General features: G+C 41.9%; 1 long non-coding RNA gene across 1 annotated transcript; it reads left to right on the top strand.

Moving 5' to 3' along the window:
* Positions 1 to 1,129: 1,129 nt before the first annotated feature.
* On the top strand, positions 1,130 to 24,066 carry LOC308582788. Its single transcript, XR_014005846.1, has 4 exons — positions 1,130 to 1,227; positions 10,886 to 10,985; positions 13,439 to 13,510; positions 23,855 to 24,066. It is a non-coding gene; the product is annotated as an uncharacterized lncRNA (long non-coding RNA).
* The last annotated feature ends 342 nt before the right edge of the window (positions 24,067 to 24,408 follow it).

The following is a 24,408-nucleotide window of genomic DNA, read 5'->3' as shown; positions in this document are numbered from 1 at the left end:
GTCAGCGCCTATGCTCACATTTTAGTTTAGTCTCAGATAGTAGGTTACCATGTTACAATTTTCTTTATTATTAAAGCTTTGCTTAACATATACGTGAGCCGATTACTTTGCTGAAAGAAAAGCAACTCTGCTGAAGACTGGTGGGATATTCTAAACTTGAGTGAGTGAGGGGATATTCCCAGTCTGACAGGAGGATTAATTCATTTCTTTTTAAGAATGGCAGATCAAGTTAATGGATTATGCCAAAATGGCTAAAATGACCCAAAGAATCAGAAATCAGGAAGACCAAAATTTTAATAAGGAATGGTGAAAACCTATTTTAAAAACCATTGTAAACAGTTAAAATCGTTAGTAGGATTGGAATATCACTTGTAGCTTAATGGTGAATTTTGGACGCAATGGAGATGTAATAGATTTGGATTATCATAAAAGATGCAGGAGGAAATGGTTAACAACCGGACCCACAAAGGGGAGGAGGGAAGTCCAAGAGATTCCTTGGAATCTTGTTTTTATTTTGTTTGTTTAATATTTGATTGTAAAATTTTAATCTGCTTTTTTTAAAAAAAAAAATTATTTAAATCACCTCCACCCTCCACAACACAGACAACCTCGGAAAGTGGTGATTCTCCTTCATTGGAAGTTTCTAAGCAGAGGTTGGGTGGCCATCTGTCAGGAAGTCTTTAGCTATGTTTCCCTTGGGGTCCCTTCCAACTCTACAATTCTGCGATTCTGTGAGTCAGACCACAGAGACAAAAATTTCTAGATCAAGGTATGCAGGCTGTAACCAACTACCAAAGCTGCTGAACAACATTATTATTATTATTATTATTATTATTATTATTATTATTATTATTATCATCATTATTATTATTATTATTATTATTATTAAATTGATACCCCGCCCATCTGGCTGGGTTTCTCCCATCACTCTGGGCGGCTTCCAACAAAATATTAAAAATACAATAAAACATCAAACGTTAAAAACTTTCCTATCCCATCTTCACCTGCGGAAAATCAATAGCTGTTCCACTGTTTTGTTTTGTGTTTTTAAAAAGTCAGATCTTCCAAGATGTGTTGTGGGGAGAGAGGAGGCAAGGAAAAGGGAGAAGAATCACAACATCATGAAGCTAACCCAGCAAAAACTGGATGAACAAAGCCTTGCTCATTCATAGTCAATACCCGGTCTGGAAGAAGTCTGAGAAATTGTTCTGCTAGAAAGATGAGCAGGTGTGCTTAATTGTTGAGTGGGGGGGCAGGAGGGGGCATTATTTGTCTTTTTAGCTGTCTAATAACTTTAGCATAAGTCTGGAAGAAAACACTGTCCTGGAATGGGAAAAGACTGAGTTCTGTGGAAAGGAATCTGATGAAGAAAACCTCGAACAGAGGTCCCCCTGCAGCCTCAGCAGATCTCTGGAGGAAAGTGCTTGAAAACTCTTCCTGGGTGCCCCATCTCAAGGCTTAACAAGGGAATTCAAAATCCTGTTAGTTTCATTCCTAATTATGTTACAACAGCGCAGCGTGGAAGAAAATCTCGCTATTGGCAATTTGCTGTGCTAAGCTGAAAACTGAGTTGCCCAGAATTGCCACATTTGAACTGTAATGTGCAGCTTCAGAAAACACTGCTCCTGCCTCCGTTCCTCACCCCACAGCTGCCAAATTCCACAGAGCGCCTCATCTCATTCAAACCCCTTTACAACAAATCTGTACCATTTCTATTTAAGAAACGAAAGGTCAAACTTTAGCTGCATCTTTGAAATCTGAGATTAACACTGTTTTCTCATTTTTAAGTGAGCACCAGTAATGGGGAGGGGATGCTGATCTGGGCTGAGGCCGCAGCATGGGGAGAGTTAACCCTTTATGTTGTGATATTTTCCTACTGGAAAAAACTCCCCCCCCATTTGCAACTTTGGAGACAAACAGGTGGATGAGATGATTGGGGGGAAGCATAACTCCTCCTCCCTCTACATCATAATCCTGTTCAAAATGAACATGCAATAGCCAATGGGGTGGTGGGAATAAGAAAAACTTAGGAGTCATGGTTAAAGTGAAATCTATTCTGATCCTAACAACCCATTGAGACAATTACAATCAGTATCTTTCGTGTATCTGACTCCTCTCTTCTGCTTTAATGTCAGAAGTGTTGATTTCACTGGAATGAAGCCCTCTTATTCTAATTTGCCCATCATAAAAATGGGAAACAAACAACTTGGCCAAAACAATCCAGCAAGCAAGTGTCATTTAAGCCCAGTTTCCCTACATCCAAGTCCATCACATTGAATCCTTTGTGGGATTGATACTGATGCAGCACAGAAACCATTGCAAACCTACAGCAATGCTAGAAGCTGGAACTTGGATAGGCAGCATTTGTCAGCCTGATGTTTACTAAACTCCAGATGTTTCGCTTGTTGGGAATGAGGGGGTCTAAAACATCTGGAGGGCACTGGGTTGGCAAAAGCTGCAGATGTGTGCCGGGAGAGAATAGCTGCTTCCTCTCATTAGGAAATAATTTTTAAGATGTCCTCTTTTGGGGGGGGGGAGTGAAAACAAATAAAGGGTCAGAGGGAGTAAGTGAGCAGCTGGCAGAAGGACAGAGGAGTGTGACAGGAGCATCAGGCAGTGAGTAGATGAAAAGGAAGAAGAGGGCAATGGCAGGTGCGCTTAACAGCCGGTGGTTCAGATGCCTGCATTACAGTAAGTCGCATTCTCTTCATATGTCACACATTTGGTATTGTTACGAGCAGCAGGGAAGCTGCTTCAAAAGAACTTCTCCCCCCCTTCCCTCCACCCACTTTGCTTGCCACTTGATTTCTCTTCCTCCCTACAGATGACAAAGGTCACAGTCAGAGAGTTCTGCCTTTGCTAATAAGTTTCTGAAACGCAGTTCACTTCCCAACCTGACTTCCCCGCACAGACATCTGCAAAGGACAGAACTATTAGCTTGTCTACAGATGGGATTTGGAGAAATGGCTGTGATGTCAGAGGCAGACGCAGCTCTGAGATTCAATGGATTGATCGAGGTGCAGTAGATTCAAGGGCAAGCTGACATATCCTCCGGTCCTGACAGGTTTCTAAGTGGGAAAGGAAAAGTAGAAGAGGTTGTAAGAGAAGCCTGGGTACATCCTCTGGATGTTACAGGGTGGCTGTTTGCTGCTTTCGGCAGGCTGCCATTCATTACTAGCTACAGGCTATAGCACCAGGAGGCCAGTGCTGCAAATATAGCTTTATTAAAAATGCACCACCATAAATGACAGGCTATGAATAAATGCTTGTCACCTGGGAAATGTGCCATGGAATAATAAGCTGAATGTTTGTGCATTAGTTTTGTTTGGAGACAGCAGCTCAGACTCTCTTCTAGCACTCGTTTGGGCAGACATGGCGTCAGAACTTGGCATCCTTAGGCAGTTATCCTGGTCCAGGCAGAGCTCACTGCTGAAGTCTCTTCTTGTGTACACTGTGGAGACCACCTTGAGCTCCTTGAAGGAAAGGTGGGGTCTAAATGCAATTTAAAAAAATTTTCAGGTAGTGGGGTGGTGATTTCCTACTGGATGTGTGGTATTTAAGAAGCGGGGGGTGGCCAACTTAGAATAGAAAATAAAGCGTGGGAATGAACACAAATACACTGAAGCTGACAAAACAGAGAATCCTGCAGAACCCAAATATAGTAGTGCTTGTGGATGCTAATTACATTTGTCTCTAACACATCTGTTCAAGAGCTATGTTGTGGAGGCATTGTGATAATTAGGAATTTTACATAAAAACCAAACCAAAGTGTCAATGAGAATGAATTGTGTGTATACGTGTCTCCCACTCACCACCCTATAGCTTAAACTGCAGGAGCTATGACAACAATATAGCTCCTTTAAACACAGAAGCTTAGATCTGTAAAGCTCGAACTAGTGGAGCATTTAAAAAGAGCAAAGACACTTGGATGGCAATCCTACGCCCATTTACCTGGGAATAAGTCTTAATGAACTCATGGGATGCAGTGGTGCTTAGTCCTGAGTAGGAGTTGGGGAGAAATTCAATTCAGTTTGCCTTTAAAGGCAATTGTATTAAATTTGCACTTTCTAAAACAATAGGATTGGTGTTGATCCTAGTTGGTGCTGACCCATGACAGGGCCTTTTCAGTGGTGGCTCATGCACTGGCTGGCCTAGTGAAGAGCAAATCTGTTAACATGACAAAAGGAGTTGATGGGCCATCTAAGGAATCCTGCGGCCTGGGGAGAAAGATGTTGCCAAGGTGTTGGGTGGGGTGGGTGGGTTTGAAGTGATAGGAAAAGAAAATCTCAAGCAAGGGTTTCTGGGAAGAAGGGGAAGAAGGAAGACTGTGATCCATCTTGGGCAGACTGGCTGGGAAAGATGCTTTGAACTCTGTGGCTGTAGGGGACAAGCCCCTCTTGAAATGACCATGCTGTAAGTTGTGGACTTGCTCCACACAGACTGAAGGTATAAATAGGTGAATAAACCATATTTCTTAAAGCTACAACAGTTTCCGCCATGTCTCAATTGTCCAAAGGACCACAGACCCTAGGTATGTGCCTGGAACCTCATGGACTCTTACAACAGCTCAGCAGAGAGAGGGGGAGGCACCCAACTTTTTAATAATATATTTCACAAAGCAATTACTATGTTCTTCATGACCACCAGACAGATCCTCACATTTACCCTTTGTGATGCTTTCTGCGCATTCACTTGAATTCCGCAATGCCCCAAACCACACTTTTATCCACTACATTTGTTGTTGTTTTCTTCGGGACAGCACATCAAACCTGGAGTTGGTGCGGCCTGCAAATCGCTTGTGGCGAAACCTGATCAACTCCACTGGAGCTGCTGGAAGCCGCCTGGCCGGCATGGAGTCTGTGCTGCTCGCCGTATCCATGGATCAGTGATAATACTGATCGACAGGGATGCCTGAGCTTCGAGCCAAGTTGCTGTGTTTTAAAGGCTTGGGGGCTTACTGCCATCTGTAGAAAATCAGCCCATATAGGTATTATATTGCCGTAGGTCCTTCCCCCGCCTGACTTCCTTCCATGGTTACCAGGCAGGCTCTGCTCTTCCATCAATTGCTGCTGTTTTGTACAACAGCAGTTGAAAAGCAGTGATACCCGCAGGGCACAGCCCCATCAGGCTTCTCCCTTAGAATCCCCCTGTGTTCCAGCCAGCCCTGTTTGAAGCTCCTCAGGCAACACAGCTTCAAACAGCTTCCCTAGAGAAATCAGCACTGCTGTTTAATAGCAGGCCCTGTTCCGGCTCCCTCTTTCTTTGGAGTGTTTATTTCTACAGCCGAGTGACACTGCTGCCCGTCGACAACAAGAGGCTGTAATGGGTATCCTGAGAGCTATTGAACTAGATGGCGTTTCAGGATGCAATGACAATAACCACTTGAGGATGACTACAAATGGTCTCATTATGCATTTGCATCCAGGCTTTGAACCCTGGAATCAGTGTGCAGGATTCTGCGGCAACGCGAATGCTTCCGGACTTTCCTTCTGGGAAATGCAGGAGTATTTTTTTTTCTGAGGGCAGCCTCCAAGCAATGTCCTCATTTTGTGGAATAAAGCTCTGCTTGCTGCTGCCATGGCTCCCTGAGAATGCGTGTGCCACCTGTAGTCTTTATTTCATCAAATTTGTACACTACTTGACTGAAAGAAAGGAAAAATAAAAGTGGTTTACAAAAAGAATTAATAACATCATCAGTAAAAAGAGTGAAGAACAGCTATTTAAAACATACCAAAAAAGAACGGCAATGAATGAGCAGCTAAAAACAGATGAAAACGCATGTCAACATTTCACCTATCTGGATAGGCTGACTTAAATGAAAATGCTTTTTAGAGCACCTGCCTGATGTCAATAGGCAGGGAGTTCCAAAGTTTGGGTGCTGCCACATTAAAAGATCCATTTCTTTCAAATGCAGAACAAGGTTTGTTTGTGGCACCTCTAAGAGTGCCGGTTCTATGGATTGAAGCGGTCAAGTGGGTTAAGGCGATCTCACAGGTCCCCAAGTTGTTAAAGGCTTTATATACTAATAGTAAGTAACACCTTGAACTTGGCCTGGTAGCAAATCAGCAACCGGCGCAGATCTCTGAGCAGAGGTGTTATATGCTGACAGTGTCTCAGTCCTGCTGGCGATAATGTCGCAACATTCTGTGCTAACTGCAGCTTTTGGATCAAGCACGGCAGAAGCCCCACACAGAGCACACTGCACTAATCCCGTCTTGAAGTAACCAGTGCATGAATTACTGTGGCAAGGCTCTGAGTATGCTTGTTTGTTTGTTTGTTTGTTTGTTTGTTTGTTTAACTTATTATTATATATTTATTTATCACCCTGCCTTTTTCCCTGACAGGACTCAAGCAGGCATACACATGAAAATGAGAAGCACTGAAAACAATCATTATAAAGCAATTAAATGTTGTTAGAAGTAATACTCTATCCAGTGGTACCTTGGGTTAAGTACTTAATTCGTTCCGGAGGTCTGTTCTTAACCTGAAACTGTTCTTAACCTGAAGCACCACTTTAGCTAATGGGGCCCCCCGCTGCCGCTACGCCACCAGAGCATGATTTCTGTTCTCATCCTGAAGTAAAGTTCTTAACCTGAGGTATTATTTCTGGCTTAGCGGAGTCTGTAACCTGAAGCGTATGTAACCTGAAGCGTATGTAACCCGAGGTACCACTGTACATATATAAAAGCAAAGTTATGCAAATAATTACAATAAAACATTGTGGCAGCAGCCCTTTCGGTCCAAAGCAGTCAGCCCCCAAAAGCGCCTTTCCTCAGGGATCGCCTTGTGTCTCTGATCCCTAAAGCCCACACTCCTGTACCACTGAGGCCCCTTCCATGCCCATCTGCGCACCATATGGGAGCATACCGGGGGCAGCTAAAAAAGAAACAGAGCAGACTTGAGTTTGCCTGGAAACTTTCAGCTTTATTGTTTCTTCAGGCTGTTCTCCACTTTACCTTTCCATCTCTTGTCAACTCAAATAAATCCCTTATGTCTGAAGCCCTTGGAAAGGGGTGGTGGTGGCTGGGGGGGGGGGGTAAGGCAAGAAATGTACTGAAACTGTGGTTGTTTTAAAACATTCAGCTACCATTAGTCAGTCATGTACACAGAGTAATAATCTTGCTAAGATAAACTGCTGTCAGCATCATTGTGCTGTTTCACAAATTGCTCTCACCGTTTTCCCAAGAAGCCTGACTAAAAATAGCCAGTGACAGTGATAAACGAGGCTGAGTGGAAACGCTGTTACCAGCGTGGCTCCCCTCGTGCTAGGAATCGCTACCAGGAATTCAAAATACTGTACAACTTTACAAAATGCTTGCAAAAGTCATCACGAGAAAGGATATTCGCAGAGAAGGCTGTGCCATTTGTCTTTGGTGGGGGATAACTAGTGCTTTTTTTCTGGGGGGACGCATACCCCTAAACATTTTGTGAATCTAAGCTTGGCCTCATTGAGAGACAGTATTTCAATATGAGTAGGAAAATAAGAGTACTCCTAAACATTTTTTTAAAAAAAGCAAAAAAGCACTGGGAATAACTAACATTAAAAAGGCCCTCAGCACACCCTCTATAGCCAAAATGAAACACCAGTGCCTCGGCCACATCCTCCCGCTGCGGATCCAAGAACAGTCTCCAGCCTGCATATGCGTCACATTCATTTGCTCCTTCTGAACAACAATATGCGCAAATGCAAAAAGAAGTATCCAGTGACTTCCTTTGTTGAGACTAAGTTTCTAGGTAGAATGAACCACAACCATTTCATTGTGCTGCTCCTCTAGAGAATCTAGTGATTCACCCAGCAATTCAAGGGGTTTCATTTCACAAACTCTCACATGGTGATGGATGAGCCTCTCAGTTTCTCATTTTTTCCCATTTAAGTTCATTCACATTTCCCATCAGTTATTCTTAAAAATAATAATAAATCTTTATGAAAATTCATCAGCTGGGAGAAATCCCACCTGACCTTCTGAGCTTAGGTGGACCAATCAAGGTGGGACTTTGGTCTTTCAAATTGCAGTGGCACCCTGTGCAAAGACAAAATTGGGAGACTGTCAGGCTTCAGGGAATCTGACCCCCCTCCCTCACAGCAGGCTGCCAGTAATGGAAAAAACAAGAAGCTCTTACCAAGGTATTTTATTCAATATTCAGAGAGAGTTGTAGGATGTCACCTCTTGGATGTCACCTCCGTCTCTCCTGTTATACATCATCCCTGCATCGGCTGATCTGTGCTTTCTGCCTCTGAGCTTTCTGTTCTCCTACTCTCAATGCCTGCCGGGTCCTGGGAAGGGGGGTCTGGAATGCTTTCCAAAGACACTGAGTCTGTCAGCTGTCTCTCCCCTGGTGTTGCTTCTTCCTCCTGCTCCTCTCCCAATATTTCCCAGCCCCCCCCCCTGCAGCCTCTGAACTATGACCTTCTGCAAACCACTGATCTAAATCTATACTGTCTTCCTCTTCTCTGGGAAGTGCAGGAGAAGGGGGGGGGATCTCCACCATTCCTCCTCTGATGCCCAGTCCCTGACAGTGACCCTCCTTGTCTCTCACCTTCCACTCTTCTCAGGTTGCTACATCATAGTTGCCATGCCCTGCTGCACCCATTAGGCTCGATGTCCAGTGCGGCAGGACAGGTTACACTGCCCTAAATCCACCTCTGGACAAATGGTCTGTCTATGCAGGAGTGGGGAGCCACATCAATATTTGATATTTATTTACTTAATTTCTGTAATAGCTTCCAGACAGCAGTGTCATCGGCACAAGGGGACAGCAGAGGCAATGTGAGTGTGTGAGTGAAGCCAATCTGACACTCCCAAAGGTGCATCTGCATGACCCTGACTCCATTGCTGTCCCATCCCTCCCTTCTTGGCAAGTAGCAGCAGCAGCAGCAGCGTTGGTCGTGCCAGAAGACTTTTGCTCCATCTCTGCCCCACTGAGCAAGCCGCTCCTGTGTCTCAGTAGAAGTCAGCTCCCTTTGTGCCTGTGACTTTTATGCCTATAGTAAGGGCACATCTAATTAGCTACAGACTAAACGGCCCTAGAGTTGAAATCAGCAAAATTGCTGCACAGATAAAGCAGACTATTGTGCCTTTAAGGCCTGGACACTGATGGATTCCCCAACCTAACTCCCAATTTTGTTTCTCTATCAAAAACAAAACCCCTGGGTACTATTCCAGGAAGCTTATTTACTCTTCCTGATTTGATCTGAGAGTTTCTTTATAATAAAGGTAAATCTAAAGAAAATAGTTTCCGGCAGGAAACCTACTTTCTTTCTTTCTCCTCCTCCTCCTCCTCTTGGCCTGTGTTTCCCATCACAGCCTACTGAATTTCAGCAGAGGAAAAAAAAAAGAAGAAGATTAAGATCACCCCATTCATATTCCATTCTTCTTAAATAGTTTTGTTGTAGTAGAAAGCCAGAATCCTCTATTCTCTTGTTCAGTGTGTTTAGCCCTCCTGCCTCACAGCCCCCCACCCTCCTTTGGGGCTTGATCACTGATTTCACTTTTAGATAAGGTCTCTTGACGTAATTTTTTTTAACTGCTTTTTTTTTTACTATATCCATTTTTAATACATATATTTTTAAATAGAATAACGTATTTTGAAAATGTTGCAACCTGCCTTGCAATCTCATGGGGAAGGGGCATGTAAGAAATCTAATTAGTAGCAGTAGCCAGACTACTTTTATTGCTGTTTGCCAGCTGCTTTTAATGGGTATGGAAAGTCCTATGAGGAAAGGGTGAGGGAACTGGGTACATTTAGCCTGGAGATGGGAAGGCTTGGGGTGGGGAGACATGAAAATGCTCTTCAAATACCTGAAAGGCCATCACACAGAAGAGGGCCTGATCTGCACCATACATTTAAAGGAGTTTCCTATCACAGTCATGGCTCCCCCCAAAGAATCCTGGGAAGTGTAGTTTGTAAAGGGTGCTGAGAGTGGCTAGAAGACCCTTGTTTTTCCTCAGGGAGTTACATTTCCTAGAGTTGCCTGGGAAGAGGAACCACCCTGAATAGGGCTCTCCTAAGAACTACCAGCAATTTTACCAAACTAGTTTACTGATTGTGGGCTCATTCGTTGTACAGTGGTACCTCGGGTTACATACACTTCAGGTTACATATGCTTCAGGTTACAGACTCCGCTAACCCAGAAATAGTACCTCGGGTTAAGAACTTTGCTTCAGGATGAGAACAGAAATTGTGCTCCGGCTGCACAGCAGCAGCGGGAGGCCCCATTAGCTAAAGTGGTGCCTCAGGTTAAGAACAGTTTCAGGTTAAGAACGGACCTCCGTAATGAATTAAGTACTTAACCCGAGGTACCACTGTATCCTGTATCCTACACATTTTTTGCATACTTTTTTCCCTTGAATTTAAATGCAAAATTCAGAGAAGTGCACATTTCTAAGGATCATGACATTTCAGTTTGCATATAGAAAAAATGAACTGATTGAATGTTTTCTCCCTTCCCTGGGGCTTGCTTCTAATTGTAAGTTAGAAGCAAGCCCCAAGTCAAGGCCAAAGTCAGGACAAGACAACAACGTCTGAATGCATGGAGTGTGAAATGTCAAAGGAAAAACACCTTTTTTTTAGTGAACCAACCAGCTTGCTACCATGGCCAAGGGTGTTATAACAGGCAAAAGTCAGATTGTATTTGGAGGCTTGACACATTCAGCAGACCAGCCAAGCTGCCAAGCTAAACTGTCATTTCTACTGCTTATCTAAGATCAGCTGCAGCGATCTGATGGAGGGGTGTAGTCTTGAAGTAAGGAAGCCAATGCAATGAATGTGAAATGGAGTGTAAGCCCCTCACTGGCTACTTATGACACACAGACCTGTGTGCAAAGATGTAATTTTAAATATAATCCCTTATTCCCCCCCACCCCCTGTCTTATTTCTATTTCAGGAAATTTCATACATTTAGCTCCAGCTTAAGGTGCGGTTGAAAGATAACAAAATTATAATGCAGCATGGCCTGGACTAACAGGATGAAGCAGCAAATGGAGGTACAGAACCCAACATTGCTTCAAATACACTTCCTATTCTCAACAATGAACAGTTTTAATAGCTTCCCATTAAAGCACTAAGAAACCCACCAACCAAGAGAAATTTAAAATAGTGTTTGTGTATCATCTATATCTATCTATCTATCATCTATCATCTATCATCTATCATCTATCATCTATCATCTATCATCTATCATCTATCATCTATCATCTATCTATCTATCTATCTATCTATCTATCTACCTATCTACCTATCATCTATGTATGTCAGGCCTAGGCTATTAAAAGTATTAACATATTTAATAAAGCTCAGTTACATTGACAAACTCAGTTACATTGTCCTTCAATAAAAGGACATCTTGAATTGGAATCTCTTTGTGCAAAGCACTCTCCTTTCCTAGGACCCAGAGGAGGTGCAAGAGAAGACACGCCCCCTCTTCTCTTTGGCCACCAAACCCTTGTTGTGTGGAGGGCCTTCCAAAATGTTCTCCTTGAAGACCTCTTGCAACTCCTTTTGAGAATGAATGACAGAAATAATGGATCTGGCAGTACCACTGCCCTGCAGTTCTTTGGGAGCGATGTCCTTGTCCAAACCTACCTTCTAGTTGCCAGTTCAATGTTAATTTCCATGCACCGGGACCAAAGGTTGAAGGAACAGATGCAGCGGCCAGCTCCTTCCCTGTTATCATCCTGCTGCCATTGATGCTCCCTGTAATCACTTCATTGTGAAGTTGCATTTTCTGTAAAGCCAAACAATGAATAATGGATGCAAAACTAAGTGACATTGCGAGTTCATTAGTATGCATATTGTTTGGAATTTGTTTCGGTGGGTGCTCCAAAGCCCCTCTCTCCTCTTTTGTGTTCCTGGCTGCCTTTGCTTCAGGCTCTGTTAATGTTCATTCTCTATTCATTGATTCGTGTCTGAAGTTTTACCTGCATTGTAGGTTATTGTTGTTGTTTGTCGAGGTCTGGCTTAATTTCCTATAGAGAACATTTTCTTTTGCCTCTTGGGGGTGTTTCCCCCCCCTTTTCTTAATATCCTCTTGGAGCGCATTAAAGCTATCCCGCTGGTGCCGTATAATTTGTTTTTTCCAGAAAGAAGAAGAAAAAGAAAGAGCTTACCATGTAGGGCTGAAAACTATTTTTTTTGCTTTCATTTTGTATTTTCAAATAATTCTGCTGGCATCTAGAATATAACACCCTTTTTATTTAGTGCCATGCCTACCTGTGAATTTGCCTGGCCCATAACCATGTGCACACACACACACACACACACACACACACACACCTACCTTGCGGGTTCTCTCCCAGTCCCTTAGGTACCACTGAGTTCGACATGAATAGTTGAAGTTCAGGGTTTTATTCCTTTTGGAAGAAGAGGAGGAAGCTGTCTTTCATGGCCAGCCATATCTGCTTATGGGGTATGCATATTTAATTTGCCTGCATCACCTTCCTCAGAAGAAAAGCTATTATTCTCCAGCAGATTTATAGCAGACAAAACATTTCTAATAATGGCCCTATTTTTATCTCTTATAATGTCTGTCTTCAATGCGCGCACGCACACACACACCTTACTGGTAAAAAGTGTATCATTAGACCTTGCCTCTGGCCATCATTACCGGGGAATAGATGAAATGGGATGGATGTTACAGAAAGTACGGCTGACTACAACTTTTTTTCTCCTCCGCATGCCCTGCTTCCCCCAACCCCAGCACTCTTCCGCTACAGATTACCCTTAGCTGTCATTGAGCTACTAATTGCAAAGGGCTTCTGTTATCTGTCTTTCAGTCATAACATCAATCTTTTGCAGCTTGCCTTCCATAGAAAGTGGCAGCTCAAGAAGATCATGGTGTACCAGCCTCTCACATGTCTACATTTTTAGAGCCCTTGCTAATTCCCTGTATTTGGAGATAGATCGTTGTAGTAGCTGTGGTTATTTTATACAGGATGGAGTTTTTCTTTCCGAGTTCATGGAGGATGATCCACGTCATGTTGGGGGGGGGAGAATGTGTGGTTCCTGCTTCAGGCAGAGATGAGCTAGATATATAAGCTACAATTCAATCATCCAGTGGGTTAGGGTGGTCTGAAGGTCAACTTGATGCCCAAGACTGGATTGCTGTGCATACCTCTACACACAAATCTTAGACTGCAGCCATGTTGTCTATAAGGACGGCTGGGCAAATGTGTCAATTCCAATTTCTTTCAGTTCCTCATTTTCCCAGTCTTAAATTTGGTTCTCCATATTTTCACACCGGTTTGTGATTTATTTATTTAAGTACAGTGCAAATTTCTCCTTATATACACATTTTTGTACACAATTTTTCCTACTGTACTCATTTTTGAAAAGCAATTTCACCTGACATAATGCATTTTTAAATGTTATTTTCACTAATCTATGCATTCACAGACACACTTTACCCTAGTGGATGCTTTTTTTTTTTTTTTTTTGGCAGATTCCTTGGCTAGAAAACTCCATTGCAAAATTCAGATTTCAAAGGATGGCTGTGTTTCAGATCACATATTAGGTAAGTTTACCTTTAAATGCAAACTGGATTGACTGCTTCTCCCATCCCTAGTTACAAATCAATCAGCCAGGTATCCAGAAGTCAACATCCCCAGAGTTTGGTTGCCATCTACATCTGCATGCACAGATCCTAGACTCCAGCTACCTGCCACTGGATGAATCCCAGCTGTTCTCCATACATACCAAGAGGGGTTCTGCTGCCCGTTTAACAGGGAACGTTACCACTCTGAGGCCCTTAAAGCATCTATGGAAGTGCTTGGGGAGGCAGGCAAAAGTAGCATGCTGATTTAAAGCAAAGTCGAATTGAAAACTAAATAGAGCACAGATATGGGCTACAGTGACCCAGTCCACCTTTGGCTGTGTCTTAACCTGACAAGCAAGGCTGCAGATTATCTAGATGAAAATGTATGTGATCCACCCACAGTTCTACAGTTGCGCACCCTCTAATTGTTCATTTTGGGCACCTTCTTGTTAGGACCAGAGCCTATTTGAGCTCTGCATGTTCATTAGGACAGCCCAGCCGAATAATGTGAAAATGCTTCTTCTGAACTGTGCCTAATACAGTCGTAAACACTGCCAAGCTGTTCTAAGTGATTTTCCAGTTAAGTTACTCCCTTCCATTCCCCAGTAACAAACATACACACATGCACAAGCACCAAATTATCCCTCAGCCTCTCAATCTGTTTGATTGTTTTCTTTGTTCGGGGGAAGCATTTAAGAAAATAAATGTCGACATTGAGCTCCTGCTGCAATTAAAGTGCTGGAACTTGGCTCCTGTGAGCTCCGCTCTATTATGAAGCCTTGTCCATTGATTCTTAAATTGTACACTAATGAACCCATCAATTCATCACAGCATTTCTATTACCCGACTGCTGTTGTGGGATCCAGCGCGGCTGTGTCTGGAGGGATCGGGATAGTCTGTTGCTGCTGGTCCTACCAGTGAAGCCATCAATGTCTCCATATTGTTCAGAATCATGACTCCAGGGCATAATATGCATCTTGCTCCCCTTTAATACTTTTCAATGCATTTGGGGATCGGATTGGGGCCAGGGGGGGGGGAGAGATATCCTTCATTGGCTCATCGTGGTCAAAACCAGGGGTCCTATTTATTAAAAAGGATTACGTAAATTCTATAGAAAAAATTACTTTTAATTGATGTGCATTATTCAATGCATCTTACAATAGTTAAAACTGCAATATCGAAATAAAACAGCAATATTGAATTGAACATAGCAGAGGCAGGTGTAGCAAATGAAATGTAGCCTTCAGATAAGTTATTATCATCCTGGCAAGGCAAAAGGATGGTGAAATTAAGTTTAAAGTGTTCAGTAGGCAACCAGTGTTGGGGCCACCTAAGTTTAATGGTTCTATAGTATTGGTGCTGCCACTAAAAAGGCCCTATCTCTTATCTCAGTCAACTATACTTCCACTGTAGGTAGTACAAAGAATCACTTGATTTTATGAGTAGATAGGCTTGAACCAGCTTAGAAAGATAAAAATGATTAGTGTTTTACTTTAACGCTGTGGATGTGCAAAACACACTTAAGGCTAACTGCCACTAGACTTACTATTTATTATTCATAAGATAAGATAAGACACCCCCCCCCCAAGGGACACGGGTGGCGCTGTGGGTTAAACCACAGAGCCTAGGACTTGCCAACCAGAAGGTCGTGGTTTGAATCCCCGTGACGGGGTGAGCTCCCGTTGCTCGGTCCCTGCTCCTGCCAACCTAGTAATTTGAAAGCACGTCAAAGTGCAAGTAGATATATAGGTATCGCTCCGGTGGGAAGGTAAACGGCGTTTCCGTGCACTGCTCTGATTCACCAGATATCCTGGCCACATGACCCAGAAGCTGTACACCAGCTCCCTCGGCCAATACAGCAAGATGAGCGCCGCAACCCCAGAGTCGGCCACAACTGGACCTAATGGTCAGGGGTCCCTTTACCTTTACCTTTAAGATCCCCCAAAGCTGCAATCTCCTCTACAATCTGTGGGGCTTTCTTCTGGTTTTTTAAAAAATTGTTAGAATCAGTGCTTTAAAAAAATGTTTAGGGGTACTTCCATTTTGACTCAAGAAAATCACCATTTTATAGTTCAAATTGGCAAAAAAAAATACTGCCCCTCAATGAGGCTAAACTTTCATCAGTAAAATACCACACATCCACATTCCACACTCCTTCACACATTAAATGCTCGCTTCCATCTGAGACTTATGGGACACCGTGACAGTAAATAAAGCCGTCATCAGGGGTAGCAACAGAACTGACGATTCACTGTGCTAGAGAAGAAACTAAACATTTTTAAAAAAAAAATTAGTTTCTTCTCCTGTTAGATTCACAAAATGTTTAGGGGTATGTGTACCCCTGCGTCTCTCCAGAAAAGTGCACTGGTTAGAATCATTAAGTTTATTGGGGTGTATATCAAAAATCAGGCCTGACTGAACACTTAAAGTACAGTGGTACCTCAGAAGACAAATGCCTCGCAAGACGAAAAACGCGCAAAACGAAAGAGTTTTCCGTTTTTTGAGTCGTTTCGCAAGACGAATTTCCCTATGGGCTTGCTTCGCAAGACGAAACGTCTTGCGAGTTCTTGCGAGTTCGTTTCCTTTTTCTTAAAGCCGCTAAGCCGTTAATAGCCGCTAAGGCGCTAAGCTGCTAAGCCGTTAATAGCCGCTAAGCTGCTAATAGCCTCTAATAGCCGCTAAGCCGCTAATAGCTGTGCTTCGCAAGACGAAAAAACCGCAAGACGAACAGACTCGTGGAACAGATTAATTTTGTCTTGCGAGGCACCACTGTATCTGAAAGGACTTTGTGTTTCCCATGAAACTAAGAGCACTGCTCAGGCATTCCTAGTAAGGAGGAAGCCCCTTGTTCCAGGAAAATATTGTGCAACCTCCCATTGCTGATATCACTGCACTCCACCTGCCTTGGTCCCTGATCAGTTGCTTTCGTAACTCATGACGCTGTTCCCTTACAGTGAGGGTGAAAGGACTTAAGTGGAACCACAGAAGAAAAAGGCTGTCATTGGCAGCAGCTTCTCTGGATATTTTAAGCAGTTTTAATAGCACAGGAGATTAATGAATATATGATGCTCTCTAACGCTGTGTCATAACATTGGTCCATCAAGTCCAGGGCTTATCTGCTGTTTCTGGCAGTGGTCTTTGGAGTCTGAGGGAGATGTTTTTCCACTAGCTCTGATATTTGGGGTCCTTTTAGCAGGGTATACACGGCATGTAGGCTACCACAAAGCTATGATACAAATAACAAATATTTCCTACCTCCATCACTTCCCATGGTTCATGTCGGCTATCAATTTCAGGTATCATGATGGACATGCTAGGCAACCTGACTCTAAACAAATCCAAGATTTCTTTAAGCATTAAGTCAGATATTCCAAAATGTAGTGTAGTCTAGCGTAAAAGCAGCTGGCATTTTTACCTTCTGTGAAAGAGTGTGGTATCTAGATGCTGCTGGGTTTCAATTTGCAACAGTCCAAGTCAGCATTTATTTATTAAATAAATTTATTAAATTTATTATTTATATATTTGTATACCACCCTTCACCGGAAGATCACAGGGTAGTTCACAACATCGAAACACAAAATGGGAACACACAATACATGCCTTGAAGGAGTGGTTGTTACAACCTTTGAAGGAAGTCTGCAATGAAATTTTGGAGGGGAAAAAGGCACCAGAATCGTGGAAAGAAGCGTATATTACACTCATACCGAAAACAGAGACTGAAAAGACTCAGCTTAAGAACTACCGCCCTATATCATTACTTAATGTGGATTACAAAATTTTTGCAGACATTTTGGCAAAAAGATTGAAAAAAGTATTGGTGGAAGAGATTCATAAGGACCAAGCAGGCTTTCTCCCAAAAAGACACTTGTCAGACAACGTGAGGAACATAATAGACATTTTAGAATTATTAGAGGCGAACATAAACACTAAAGCAGTTCTGATATTTGTGGACGCGGAGAAAGCCTTTGACAATATCTCTTGGAGTTTTATGAAGAAGAATCTACATGGGATGGGGGTAGGGCAAGGATTTGAGAATGGTATGGGTGCAATATATTCAGAACAAAAGGCTAAACTAATTGTAAATAATGTGATAACGGAAGAATTTAAAATAGAAAAAGGGACACGACAGGGTGCCCAATTTCCCCATTACTTTTTATATCAGTCCTGGAGGTTTTGCTAAACATGATTAGAAGTGACCAGCTGGTTAAAGGGGTTCAGGTCGGAGCCAAACAGTATAAGTTAAGGGCCTTCGCAGATGACTTGGTACTTACTTTACAAGAGCCAGACACTAGTACGAAAAGGGTTTTAGAACTAATTCAAGAATTTGGTCAAGTTGCAGGATTCAAGTTGAATAAACAAAAAACTAAAGTTTTGGAGAAAAATTTAACAGCTATGGAAAGGGAGAGGTTCCAGAATGAAAAAGGGTTGACAGTGGTTAAGAAGGTGAAATACTTGGGGATTAATATGACATCTAAGAATGTGAATTTGTTTAAAGACAATTATGAGAAATGCTGGACAGAAGTTAAAAAGGATTTAGAAATATGGTCAAAATTGAAGCTTTCCTTGTTAGTTATTAAGATGAATGTATTGCCTAGAATGTTATTTTTATTTCAAGCATTGCAAATTCTTGACAAGATGGACTGTTTCAAGAGGTGGCAGAAAGACATTTCGAAATTTGTCTGGCAGGGCAAAAAACCGAGAATAAAGTTTAAAATTTTAACAGATGCAAAGGAAAGAGGGGGATTTGCCCTGCCGGACTTAAAACTGTACTATGAATCAGCAGCTTTTTGCTGGATGAAAGAGTGGCTGCTCCTCGAGAATACAGATATCTTGGACTTGGAAGGTTTCAATAATGTATTTGGATGGCATGCATATCTATGGTATGATAAGGTTAAAGCACATAAAGCTTTTAAAAATCACATTGTTAGGAAAGCATTATATAATGTCTGGATCAGATATAAAGATTTGTTGGAAAATAAACCCCCAAGGTGGCTGTCGCCACTGGAGGCTAAAGCCGTGAAAAAAGTTAACATGGAGGCCAAATGGCCAAAATATTGGGAAATTTTGGAACAAGAGGGAGATAAACTGAAATTACAGAGTTATGAGAGATTAAAGTCTAAAGTACGAGACTGGCTCCATTACTATCAAATAATGGAGGTTTATAAACAGGACAGGAAAATTGGCTTCCAGGTGGAGAAATCAAAACTAGAAACAGAACTGTTAGAACCCAATGCTAAGAATCTGTCAAGAATGTATAACTTGTTGCTGAAATGGAATACACAAGATGAAACAGTTAAATCAGCTATGATTAAGTGGGCACAGGACATTGGTCATAACATTATGTTTGCTGACTGGGAACAGTTGTGGACCACCGGTATAAAATTTACGGCATGTCATGCCTTAAAGGAAAATATTATGAAAATGATCTATAGGTGGTACATGACCCCAGTCAAGCTAGCAAAAATCTACCATTTGCCTGATAATAAGTGTTGGAAATGCAAAGAAACTGAAGGTACTTTTTATCACCTTTGGTGGACGTGCCCGAAGATTAAGGCTTTCTGGGAAATGATATATTATGAAATGAAAAAGGTACTTAAATGTACTTTCCCTAAGAAACCAGAGGCCTTTCTCTTGGGCATTGTCGGCCAATTGGTGTCAAAGAAAGACAGAACTTTTTTTATGTATGCTACAACAGCAGCAAGAATACTCATTGCAAAGTATTGGAAGACACAAGATCTACCCACTCTGGAAGAATGGCAGATGAAGGTGATAGACTACATGGGATTCTGAAATGACTGGCAGAATCCGTGACCAGGGGAAAGAGACGGCGGATGAAGACTGGAAGAAATTTAAAACTTATCTTAAGAAACATTGTAAAATTAAGGAATGCTAAAATGTTGAGGTTTTGGAAAAAAGGGGATTACAGCTGTAAAAGATTAAGTAAAAGAAAAGTTAAGGGAAAATTTGATAAAACCAAGGGGTAGGATTTGCTGAAACAAATTTGGAAATTGGGCTGCAGAAAGGGGAGGTATGGGGAAGTCGGTGAAGTAGGGTTTAAGAAAAAAGTATTCGAAATTATACATGTTTGTTTGTATGTTTGTTTGTTTGTATTGTATTGTGCAATGTTTGTGTTTATAAAAACTGCGAAAAACCAATAAAAATTTTATAAAAAACAAACAAAATACATGCTAAAACTAAACCAAATACAACCTAATATTTTTTTTAATAAAATTTTTATTAGTTTTCCACATTTTGTAGAGACATGACACACACTAATAGACAAAGACAAAAACATGCATAATTTCAAAAATCTTGTTTTCATAAACTTGTTCCTTGACTTCCCCCCACACCCCTTCAAGCATCCCAATTTCCATAATTATATCAGCAATTATTTCTCCTCTTCACCATCTTAGTATAATCTTCTTATACAAAAATTTAGACTCTTTCCTAAGTTGGACTCAGGTTCCCTCCCACCGATTTCCCAGTTTATATTAGATAAAAATATTAATTAAACCAAAAATTCATGAGTGTTATTGAAATTCTATTTCCCCCCCTTCCATCCCCGGTTTGCGTCCCTTCCCAAATATAAGTCCATAATAACAGTTCTTAGCCTGGGTTCCTCACGTCCAAGGCCTTCATATCTCTTTCAGTCCCTCTCCGCCGGTCTTGTTGGTAGTCCTTTATGTTGATCAATAAAACTCGAGGAAGTTCTGTCTCTTTCAAACCAAATCTTCTTTCCACAAGAAAGCTTGAAAACCATTGCTGCAAAAGATTCACAAACCCTTCATCTTTGAGGTGGAGGCCCCAGTCATATTTCTTCTTTATTTTAAGTTCCTGTATTCCAAATGCTCTAGAGGCCTCCTCCTTCATCTTTCTCATCTTTTGCAGATTTGTAATCCATGTTATCCAAGAGTCTTCTTGTTTATACTCCACTAGTGTCACTTCCTGGTTGGTACTTTCCATCTGAGTTTCCTCCTCTCCTTGTTTAGTCTTCAATTCTTGAGATATCTCTTCCAATTCAGCTGTGGGTTCTTTCTTATTCAAATCCTCAGTACATTCAGCAGAGCTGTTTATTCCAAAAGTCAAGGTCATGAGCTGTTTGTTCATAGCTAGACTCTGCTCTTGTAAAATTCCAACCAGCTGGAATGTTTTTTCTAGCTCCGCTAGTAACTTTCCATCCACTGGCATTGTAATGTCTCAGAAATCCCCCTAGAGGGAATCTGATACTTAGTAATCCTTTTTCCAACAGCCCTCTGCCTCGTTAGTTTCTTTGTTTCCAACGACTTTAGTTCAATTGTATCACTTTTAGTCCAGAGGGATCTTAGGTTAAAAGATTTTTTACTTTAAATTGCCCGTTTGACAGTTTTGACAGCTGTCAAACTCCTTTCCTCTTCAGCAGACTTAGAGACAGGACGCTCCCGGGCCCGGGAGGGGGGGTTACACACGACAAAAAGAAAATCTTCTAAAATTCCACTCTTGCACTCCAGCTCAAAACTTGTTTTGTCAAATCGTGAAAGTTAATGTCTTATTAACTCACCCCAAAAGGGTAGGCTCTCCAGCTTAGTTCTCTACCGTTGCTTTAAATCTTCTGCAGGAAGGGGGGTGCGGACTTCCTTTTGACACATCCCCCGGTCGTATCCAATTCAAAGATAATTTTATTTTAAAGTCCAAATCCTCTACTCACGGGTTGCTTCTTTTCAAGTCCGAATTTAAGGAAACAAGTCAGCACTCTTCAGCCATGGCACACGGCTCCGCTCCGCTGGGGTAGCGGTTTACTCTCAGCACCACGCCACTCTCCGTATCCTCTCCGTAGCCTTTAAAAAGGCTCTTCGTGAATCGGGGAGGGCGCTTAAGGTGCCCACCGAGTCACCAGGTCCTCAGGCATCCGTGCCTGAGGTTTTTGAGGGTCCCCGTGTCGCCGTCGCGGCAGGACCCGTCCCCAGCGGAGCCGATTCCCTCCGGAGCTCGGAGGGAATCCGCCATTAGCTGTCCGCGCCAACCCGGAAGTCCCCAAATACAACCTAATAACCCCTTCCCCCAAACACATTTAAAAAGCCATAGAATGTTCAATTGTCATGGGTGATAGGGTACATCACCTTGACTAACATTTCATCTGGGGTAGGAGAAGGCAGTCTGAATGCCCCTCTAGGCTCTGGACAAACAATGATTAAAAACTGTGAACATGAAATATATATTTCGGAACACACATATGCACTTATTTGATTCCATTTATGAAGCACTTCCAATAAGATAATCTCAAAGAGGTGTTTCACAGTAAAACAAAAAACACACATCAACAATTAAAAACAATTCCATATGTAAGCACAATTCCATATGTAGAAGTCATTCAGTATATACAAACAATCAGAAACAATGCTGTATATTAAAACGATGTTTTATGTAAAAACATAGAAGGATACAGCTCAATATCTAAATGCTTTATGCGAATTTTGCTCATTAAAAATAAGTGTGTTACCAAGGTGATTGGAAGAATACCGTTTTAACTCTGTGTGAGGCTGTTCCTTCTGTTTAATGGCTGTAGGCTGGAAGTTTTGTGATTTGTAGTTTACGTCAAAAAAAAAAGGGGGGAAGAATATCAGTCGAGAGGTGATTTAGAGGTTATGATATGCCTGGCCCAAGACTGAATGACCTTGTTGTAACCTTTATCATTCTGTGAGTCTTTAAACTGCTGTGATGTGTATAAAATGACACCTTAGCTTAGAAGCAGTTTTCTGTGGATGACAGCCCACCCTTCCCCCCGTCTGTCACACAATGCACTTGTTCACTGGCTTCAGGAATAGCGTAACATGGCACAGTGTCTGGTTGCTTAATCAGGGATGTTTCCTTTGGATTGAGTAACTGACTGAATAGACACCCAGTGGGGTGGAAAGTCAGCTACTTTGTGCAATAGGATCTTGCATTATTACTATATGAGACTCACACAGAGAACAATTCTTGCAGGGAGGGGGTGATGTGTAGGAGAACATCATGTTAAAGAGGAATTCAAGAGCTGTTAGTATCTTTGATCCCCACGTCCACTCTCATTTTCTCAAGCATGCCAAAAAGCCTCCTCCTAACTCAGAAGGTTTACACTGTTTACTACTCAGAAGGTTTTCTACTGTTCCTTTGCTGCTGTTGCATCCTCCCTATGCCACAACATGATCAACCCCAGGCATCAATGCCATAGGAAGCAGACACAATTTCATCCATACCTTGGCACACAACACAAATTTCGGTGCCAGCAGTAATGGGGCTGGTGTTGCATTTAGCACATCTGCATATAATGCATAAGACTTTAACTCTGCTGAATTGCTGCAGCCAGTGATTTCAATCTGCATGCATTGACAGTCATCCTGTCATAAACATGGGCAGGGAGTGTGCCACCACGTGCGCTCAGATACCCCCCAGTGTTTTAAAAAATGGGGAATCAAGGGAAACAGAGAGATATGCAGGCAGAAGAAAAAGGCTGGAATGGATCTCCAGCTTCTGCATTTTTTTAAAAAAAAGGTCCTCATGAAAATTTATCAACATTTTTGTACAAATTTCTCCTAGTATACACTTTTCCTTAATGTACACATTTTTGCAAAGCAATGTTACCTAATATAATGCATTTTGGTATGTTATTTTCTCTAATGTACATGCTTTCATGCACACCTTACCCTAGTATATGCATTTCTGTGCACATTACATTGCAAAATTTGAGGAACTTTGAATTAAGGACAACTGTGCTTTGGTTCACATATTGTTTCAGAAAGTGTGAGCTAGGTAACTTTGAATTTGAACTGGATCATGTTTCTCCCCCGTCTCTACCACTAAGCTACACAATTTAAACCTAAAAGCAGTGCATGGATCAGAAGGAGGAGAAGGAATAAGAAGTCACTTAAAATGCTACTACATCCTACAAAAACAATTTTCTATCCCTTTGGCCAGTGAGTTATCATAACAGTTTCTGCCACAATTAGATTATTTTGTACATATATACATTTGCAGTCACAACATGGAGTAGATCCATATGTTCCCCAATGACAGGAATGGGTTGATGCTTGATCATCAGAAATTCAGCCCAGGATTTGGCAAATTTGATAAATCTATAGACTTACGCTGAACTGTTCATAAGCTTGGGATTTGCATGATTTTGTTAAGGCCAAAATCCTTAATACAATGAATGCCTAGCTTAATCCCTCCTATCCAAACCTCAGTGGCATACCAGCTGATTTTCTTGGTAAAAGTGCATATTTGCTTGTTTTAAAAAAGAATACTAAAGATTTAATTTTATAATGTGACCAAAAAAATTACTACTGAATACAGCCTCTGTTCCAGTAGGAGCTCAAGCTAGTACAAGTCAATCAAAAGGACTTACTGAATGCTGTTCAAGGACAGACTGAAAATTAAGTCACGTTTCCATTATTTGAGGTGCATCAAGCTGTGAAAATTGACAGAGAAAGGAGAGATTATATGCTGAACACTGGGAAAAAAGATTTTCTTACTACAACATTGTTATCCATATGGTAATTGAGTATCCACGCGTAAGCAAATAAAAGATTTCTGAATTAAAAGTCCCTGCTGAACTTTTATGTCCATTGAAAAGGCTTAAATTCTTTGCTGAAAATGAAGGAGTTTAGAAAAGCAATGGCTGGAGGTGAAAATATGCCTGAGGGAGTAACCTTGGTGTGAGGGTTTGATTAGCTGCTTGTGCGTGAAAACGTGCTCCCTCAGAGTTTGTGCGCCCCCACAAACCTCCGTGTGTGACGGAGCTCCTCAGACATGTCTGCTCTAGTCACTAGTAGAGTCCGACAGTGGCTGTCTGCGGAAGCGTTTCCAGCAAAGAAGTTCCTTAACGGAAACCCGTCTCCTGGACTCACGGCGTGACAGTTTCC

Source organism: Podarcis bocagei (assembly GCF_964188305.1).
Source record: "Podarcis bocagei genome assembly, chromosome: 3".
NCBI classification, from domain to species: Eukaryota; Metazoa; Chordata; class Lepidosauria; order Squamata; family Lacertidae; genus Podarcis; species Podarcis bocagei.
This window is presented reverse-complemented; position numbering and strand designations above follow the sequence as displayed.